Below are 8,999 nucleotides of genomic sequence, written 5' to 3'. Positions count from 1 at the left end.
GCCTCTCTTTGTCCGATTCGAACGTCACGCCCACACCTCGCCTCGCCTATACATTGAACGGTCGAGGAAGCTTCTGAGCGATGTATTTGGACGCGTTGGGGTGGATTATGCATTTAAAAACCCTAATTTGAATACAAACAAAGCTTGAAGACATAAGGGCAAACATCAATTAAAATTTAGGTGTCCAATTAAGAGAAATTCTTAACCCTTAAGAAATTTTGTTGGATGCGTTTGGGATTAAAACATTGAACCAAGGTGAAGTCAGCTTATATTGATAAAGAGAGGATTAATCATTTGACCATGCAGCCAAGTAGGTGTTGTCAATCCCATGAGCAATTTCAATGCCTATAAATAGGGAGTTGGGATTTCATTTTCAAATCACACAAAAATCATAAATTTTGTAGACAAAGTAGAGGGCTGTGAGGGTTCAGAGGAATGTGTCAACTTTGGATGAGGAGATCTTCCAATATACTCGTGCGTTTGGAGTGATTCTAAAGCCATCTGAAATCTCTAGAAGTCTAGTTTTCAGAGTAGGGCTATGGAGGAAAAAGCTCAAAGGAACTGGGCTGGAGGTTGAGAAGCAGGTAGAAGGGTCAGACTATCGGATCATTCTGGGCCAGTCTTGAAGATTTTAAGATTCCGGCCAAACCACGAGGAATTCTAAGCTGAAAGTTTAGGGTAATATTCCTAAGATATTTTAGAATAAGTTTTTAGAAGGAAGTATTTCCAAATAAAGTTTGGAACTATGAGTAATCTAAGTTGAAAGTTGAATCTGGATTCTGGGGGTGAAAAAGGGACCCGAGGAGCTACTAGAGTGAAAAGTTCCTAAGAATTCGAGGTGAGTGGCTAAAATGTTTTTAACTATAACGTTTTTAAACTGTTTTGATTACAAACGTTTTACAGAAAGCATGTTTGCGAAAATAATTCTCATGCCTACTAGTTTTATAATGTGGTTTCTAAGCAAGATTGAATTGTGGTTTGAACGCATGCATACTGTTGAAATATTATTTACATATGTAAATGTATTGATTTTATCCAGCATGCTTTACCCTCTTTAAAGCCACATTGTATATATGTTATATTGTACATGCTTTAAAGTGAAAAGTAGTTTATAAATAGTTTTAGTAAAATGCGATGTCGAAGTACAAGGAGAAGGCATCCACCAACTAGATACTAAAGTACAAGGAGAAGGTATCTATTGGTACTGAAGTACGTTGGAGAAGGTACAAAGCCAACGAGATACTGATGTACGTTGGAGAAGGTATCCTAGTAGCTCGATACTGAAGTACAAGGAGAAGGTATCTGAGCAGTAGTACCTAATGTGGCCACAGGTGAATAAAGTCAGAGATTGAACAAAAGGGTTATCTCTGAACTAGTAGTTGGTGTTAGGATTATTTTACCCATTATAAAGTACTTGATTTGAGAAATTATTTTACTGTTTTATGTTTAAAACAGCTTTTTATAATTTACGCTTGGAAAATATTTATGCTGCAAAAGTTTATATTTCAGATAAAACTTTTTTTTTGAAAATATGCACGAAATTATGTAAGCTCACCGTATTAACATTCGTTTGTTGCTTTCCCCCCCCCCCCCTAAAGGTAACGGTCAAATCTTCTGAAGATAGCTCTGCGTCTGCTCTGCCACTAAAGGACTAAAAGACTTGTAACCATTTGCTACGTGGTTACGGTTAATATTGTACACATGTTACTATTGTTCATTTTGTGGGTTTTAGGACTTGTAAATCTAGTGTTGTAATGACTCTAAACATATTATGTTTCTAAGTTAATAAATTGTGGGCCTAAAGACGTCCCCTTGCATATGAATTATAATTTGTATCATAGTTATTCTGCAAGAGTTATTAGGCAGTAAGTGTTAGCCCAAGGGTTGGTAACTGCTGCAGTCACGCCTTTCTCTAGGCTAAGAAGGTGGTCTAGGGCGGTGTGTGAAAAATCAACATGAGGGCATTCCCCTTCCCATTAAATGAAGACGCCAAGAAGTGGCTTTACATCCTTCCACCAGGGAGTATTACGTCCTCGAAGGAGTTCTAGAGGCAGTTCTTGGAGAAGTTTTTCCCAGCATCCCAAGTTGCTAGCATAAAAAAGGTGATCTACAGTATAATGCAGTTCGATGGGGAGACACTTCATGAGTACTGGGATATTTTGAAGAAGATCTGTGGAAAATTCCCCCACAAAAAATTTCAGACCAGTTGCTGATTCAATATTTCTATGAGAGGTTGATGCAAATTGACAAGAACATCATTGAGGCAACTGCAGGAGAAGCCTTAGTCAACAAAACCTCCACTTAGGCGATGAAACTGATAGGAACCATGGTTGCCAACTCTCAACAGTTTGGCACAAGAGCTTCAGTCCATGTAAAATCAACCAATGATGTAAAGTGAACTTCACAAGGAAGTATTTGATTTAGTTTCTGTTGTGAAATAGTTAGTAAAGACAAAAAAAGGGATAACTTGTTGTGGTTTGCCAAATGTGTCATGGAGTGGGACATATAACAGATGTTTGCCTAAGTGCCCAACAAGGGATGATACCCAAAGTAAATGTTGTAGGAGGTTATAATTTCAATGGGAAAAATAGACAACGAGACCTATTCAGTCAGACATACAATCCTGGGTGGCAGGATCACCCAAACTTTAAATTGGACGGACAGAATGAGTAAGCTCAACTTAGTCATGGAGCTTCATCTAGCTCAGGTATGTCCATGGAAGATGTTGTGAAAAGTCTAGTTGACCATTCTCTTTAATTTCAGTAGGACACCAAGAATGCCCTTGACACTTAGGGGACTCTAGTCTCTCAATTAGTCACCTTAGTGAGCAAGTTGGAGAGATAGTCTGGAAAGCTTCCGTCTCAACCAGAATTGAACCCTAGGGATAATTTGAGTGCCATAACACTCAAGAGTGTTAAAGAGTTGGAACCACCTATTGAAATAATGAAGCCAGTGATGAAAGAGCAAGAAAGCACTTCTTCAAATTCTACAATCAAACCACAATAAGATAAGAAAAAGGGAGTATCAATATCCTTTAACCTTCTTCCTCCATTAAATGCTTATGTGCCTAAAGCACCTTTTCCTTCTAGGCTTGCAAGGCCAAAAGAGCTCGTGTGAGACGAGGATAAGGAGCTATTAGAGATGTTAAAGAAGGTGGAAATCAACATTCCCCTCCTTGATGCTGTAAAACAAATTCCAAAGTATGCCAAGTTTCTTAAGCAACTGTGCACGAGGAAGAGACAAGCAAAAGAGAAAGAGAGGATGGTGGTAAGTCAATCAGTGTCTGCGATCCTTCAAAAGAACTCGCCTAAAAAACAAAAGGATCTAGGTATGTTCTCCCTCTCTTGTGTGATTGAGAAGAAAAAAATAGAGAGAGTGATGTTAGATCTTAGTGTGCCTATTAACATAATGCCATACTCGATATACCAAGAATTAAAATTAAAAGATCTAACTGAGATAGAAGTAGTAATAAAATTAGCTAATAGGTCTTTTATTTATCCGTTAGGAATCATAAAACATGTCCTTATGCAAGTTAATGACCTTCTTTTCCCCACTGACTTTTAAATTGTTAAAATTGAAGAACCTACGTCCATTTCATTTGCATCGATGTTGCTTGGTCAGCCTTTCATGGAAACGAGCAAAGCAAAGATCGATGTGGATGAAGGTACTTTGTCTGTTGAGTTTGAAGGTGAAGTTGTTAAATTTAATATGTTTGATGCTATGAAGTCTCCCACCTTTGGGCATGTATAGTCTTTGTGCTAGGTTGACGTATTTGATTGTCTTGAGCAGGAAGTAGTTTGGGACGTCTATGATGACGACGAGGATGATTCAGCCGATTTGATCTCACTTGTGGAGCTTTACACTTTATCCATGACAGATCCGATAAGTATGCCTTCTTGCTTTGATATTGATTCATCTGAAAAAATGCTTTCTTCTGTTGTGCAGGCACCTAAAGTGAAGCTGAAGGAGCTTTCTGACCATCTGAAGTATGCATATCTAGGAAAAGTTGAAACATTGCCCGTGATTATTTCAAAGAATTTGACTGATGAGCACAAAAAGCAGGTGGTGAAGGTCTTGCAAACATACAAGCTTGCCATTGAGTGGACGTTGGCAGACATCAAATGTATTAGCCCTGCTGTGTGTATGCATTGGTTTTCTCTTGAAGAAAGAGCTAAGCCTTGTTAGCAACCTCAGTGGCTTTTGAATCCTATTCTAAAGAAGATCATTATGAAAGAAGTCTCTAAACTCCTTGACGTAGGTATTATCTACCTTATTGCTGATAGTTAATGGGTCAATTCTTTACACATAGTGCCTAAGAAAACAGGTGTTAATGTAGTTAAAAATGAAGAGGTTAGTTTAATTCCTATAAGAATTCAAAATGGATGGAGAATGTGTATAGACTTTAGGAAGTTAATGTTGTCACTATGAAAGATCACTTCCGCATCCCATTCATAGATCAAATGCTGGAGAGGCTAGCTTGAAAGCCTTTCTTTTGTTTTCTTGATGGTTTTTTGGGTTTCTATCAGATCCCAATTAACCAAGAAGATCAACAAAAGATGAACTTTACATGCCCTTATGGCATCTTTGATTTTAGATGATGTCGTTTGGGCTATGTAATGCTTCAGGTACTTTCCAGCGCTGCATGATGAGTATCTTCTCTGAATTTATTGAGAGCTATATGGAGGTGTTTATGGATGACTTCACTGTTTATGGATATTCATTTCATGACTTTTTGTCAAACTTGTCTAGGGTTCTAGAGCGATGTATTAAGTCTAACCTTGTGCTTAATTTTGAAAAATGTCATTTTATGCCCTCGCATGGGATTGTACTTGGACATATTACTTCTGAGCATGGTATAGAGGTCGATGTTGCTAAAGTTAATGTTATTGCTCAGCTCCCTTACCCCACAAACATGAGGGAGGTTCAATATTTTCTTGGGCATGCAGGTTTCTACCATTGGTTTATCAAGGATTTTAGTAAAATTTCTCAGTCAATGGTCTCTGTTCTTCACAAGGACGTTGCCTTTGAATTTTATGATGAATGCAAGACAAGCTTTGATGTGGTGAAGAATGCCCGATCATGTGCTATAGTTATTCAGGTTATTCGTTGGGATCTTCCCTTCGATATCATGTGCGACGTGAGCGACCATGCTGTTGGAGGGTTTTGGGCTAGAAGGTGGATAAGAAATACCAAGTGATCTACTACGCTTCAAAGACCCTGAACCCATCACAATGCAGCTACACTGGATGAAAAATGAGTTTTTAGCTAGTCTTTGCTCTTGAAAAAATTCATTCTTACATTGTTGGATCTGAAGTAGTTGTCCTTTTTATCATGCAGCTTTGTGGTATCTGATGTCGAAAAAGAAGTCCAAGCCCAGATTGTTGAGGTGGGTTCTTCTCCTCTAGAAGTTTAACTTGAAGCTTCAAAACAGAAAGGGATGTGAAAATGTTATTGTCAATTACTTGAGAAGACTTGTAGCAGATGGTGGTTGTCTCAGTTCTGATGGAGACTTCTCCGACGATACACTAGTGCAGGTAGATGACATTTCCATGACTCTCTGGTATACTGACCTTGTTAATTATTTGACCATTGGTGAGTTCCCTTATGGAATGAATAAGCATAAACATGATAAAATCAAAAGTGAGTCAAAATATTATGGTTGGGAAGAACCTATTTTGGAAATTATGTTCAGATCAGGTTGTTAGGAGGTGTGTCCCTAATGACGAGTTATTTTTTGTTTTAGAATTCTATCATAAGCATGCATGTGGTGGACACTTTAGTCCTAAGCGAACCATTAAAAAAGTCTTTCATTCTGGTTTATATTGGGATACTTTGTTTAGGGATACATATTTTCTCTATAAGACTTGTGAACGCTGTAAAAATTCAGGAGGTTTGTCCTGTAGGAATTAAATGTCATAAGTCCCTATTCTTTTCTATGAGATGTTTGATGTGTGGGGGGATAGATTTTATGGGACTATTTCCTTCATCTTATAGATTTAGGTACATTTTATTGGTAATGGACTATATTTCCAATTGGGTGGAAGCAAAGGCCATTATTACTGATGATGCTAAGGTTGTTGCAGGGTTCTTGAAGTCTAACATCTTATGCAGATATAGCTTCCCCTAGGTAATTATCAGCGATAAAGGATCACATTTCTAAAATCGAGTCATCGTTTCCTTGCTGAAAAAGTATGGTGTACAACATCATATGTCACACCCTCTCTCGAGCCTTGTCTTCCCAGACCCGAAAGGAGGCGTGAAGGCAGTTGATATCACCTTTGTGATACCAACTTTCCTGTTGGGTTTTATGTCCTAAAACTCGTGGTTTGTAAACAATAAAATCATTCTTTAAATCGATAATATTGTTATTGAATATATGAATTGCTTATTTCGTCTTAGAAAGAAATCCAATAAACTAAAAGATCTATGACTATTACGTGAGTACATGAACTATATGGGAAAATATAAGAGCGGATCAGGTTTGAGTAAATAGTCAAAATGATCTATAGTATACGAGTAAGGTTGGGTGACTTATTTTGGTAACATTATCGAATGTAGCCCACTTTGTAGTTGTTTCAAGGAGTTGTAAAGTGCTACAAATGAAGTAATCGTGATTCGTTCATGTGATGACATGAGGAGCGGGGCATCCTATGTAATGACTTTGCATAAGATCGAACCAAGAAATAAGTCACTCTTACATTATAACACTATTTACTATTTAAGACTTACTATTTCATAACGATGACCTAGGTAACTTAACCTTAAACTTGAGCTAACTATGAATTCCTGTTTATTCGAGATCATCCTTAGATTTGCATAGGTAAGGGTTGGCTTAACAGTGCCAGCTCAATAAGCCTCCCATTTTAGGGGTAAGACTGGGTAGACAGCTGGGGACATAAGGTCCAAGATGGAATTCTACCTGCTTTCAGGGATGGTAGAGAGGTGCTTTCCTTAAGTGCTGACTCTGGGTCTTGAGCAAGGGGCCCACCCTCTCATTGGCCGAAGAGGGACTCAGTTTGATGATCGGATCACAAACCAATTGTTCATTAGAGGATCAATAGGACTTAAGCAACAAGAGGTAATATCAGGGGTAAAATAGCTTTTTGACCCAGTTGTTAATATGAACAACCTGTGAAGGGTTAACTTATTAATTATGTTTATATCGAGTGGACGCAATATATCTACAGTGAGGGGAGTATAACTACTGAACTTTAGTGGAGTAACCTGGTAGTTAATGAATGGGGGTCAATTCAGGGTAAATAGTTTAGTCAATTAATCTCAGCTCGTTGAAGCTCATGATCTATAGGTTCATTAGGTCCTCCTACTAGCTCACAAATGGATTAGCCTTAGAATAGCGTGATAAGTTGATTTGAAACGTACAAATTCGAATTAGTAATTAAATGTGATATAATTACACGTTTAATGTTAGAATTAAATGTATTTTGAGAATCGATTAATGTATAAATATGATTTAAATATTAATTTCATGAATAGGGATTCATGGTAATGAAATTGGTGATAAATTAATCTAATATTTGATACTAAATTAAATTTTTAATTAATTATTAATTTTATTAGAAAAATTGATTATTGAATTAATTTTTGTAAAATTAATAAAGTTTCAATTTTAATCAAAGAATTAAAATTGAAAAAGGTTTTGTTTTTTTAATATTAATTGCAAAACCAAAAGGGAATTTGAAAATGGAGAAAAATCCTAAAGTTGCATTTTCCAACTTTCAAGTAAGAAGGTTAGTCATCTTCTTACACATAGTTCCACCACCAAATTCAAGGAGGACATGGAATCACTTGAAGTGATCAGTTTGCATGAGAGTCATGCCATGAAACTACTATTGATTGAGTGGAAAAGCTGATGCAATCATTGAATTGCTGAGTTTTTTAAGGGTGAAGAAGTTGTTCATCAACAAGCTGAAAAACTAGAAAACCTCTCCTCCAATTCTCTTAGTTCAAGCTTGGTTTGAGTCCCACAACTCAATCTAAGGCTCCTAGAGAATAGTAAGAAAGCTTTAGTGGTGGTCCACAGCAAGGATTGGAGAAGATTGCAGCTCAAATTCGTGTTTGAACAGGATTTAAAATGTGTTGAAACCCTCTTAGTTCTCTCTGGACATGCTTATTTTGATGTCAAAATTAAGGAATCAGAATGCTTATTGGTCCTATTTTCTTCCGCAGCATGTTTTTGTATTCCAACAATTGGTATCAGAGCATCATTTAAGCATTCAATTCGAGTTAATTTGGCTTGGTGGGTGTTTTTCGTAAGTTGTATGAAAATGGTGAACTTATATGGTTTTTCTGAATTTTGGCATCGAATTATTTTTAATTATATTGTAATTCTTGTAATTGGCTCTTGAATGATGGGGTTTAATGTCTGATTAAGTGTCTGTAATTCAATTGGAAACATTAGAGTTGCAATTAGGTTGTAATTGAAGAAAGAAGTCAAGAATGTGGAGCAGCAAAAACTGTTTTTCCAACTACTGCCCCATACTCGATGGTACTCGATGGTATTTTGGTAAATACTCGATGCACGATGCCATACTTGATGCTCGATGGCGTACTTGATGCTCATACTCGATGGCATACTCGATGCTTGATGGTACTCGATGGATTTTTGCCCATTTTGAGCATTGAAGGTTCGGTTCAAGAGGCTTGGGTTCGATTTAGGGTAGTTGGAGCGATTCAGAAGTGTTTTGGAGCCAGTTTTGATTATTATTGTAATATTTAGACCTTTGTTTGCTTTAGAATGCCAAAACTAAACCATATTAGTTTTTGTCTAATTATTTATGCATGGGATGTATGTTATAATTAAATAAATCTTATATGTGCCTATAGTATGTCATGTATATTAAATAAATAAATTTAATATCACATATTAAATTATTTATGACATCTAGCTTTGATTAATCACATTAATCAAGTTTAAAAAGCACTTTCATGCTAATGATCAAGTATACTCTAAAAAAATAATTAATTAATAAATTAATTAT

The sequence above is a fragment of the Benincasa hispida genome, unplaced genomic scaffold (assembly GCF_009727055.1).
Source record: "Benincasa hispida cultivar B227 unplaced genomic scaffold, ASM972705v1 Contig727, whole genome shotgun sequence".
In the NCBI taxonomy this organism is placed as follows: domain Eukaryota; kingdom Viridiplantae; phylum Streptophyta; class Magnoliopsida; order Cucurbitales; family Cucurbitaceae; genus Benincasa; species Benincasa hispida.
Note: the sequence above shows the minus strand (reverse complement) of the source record.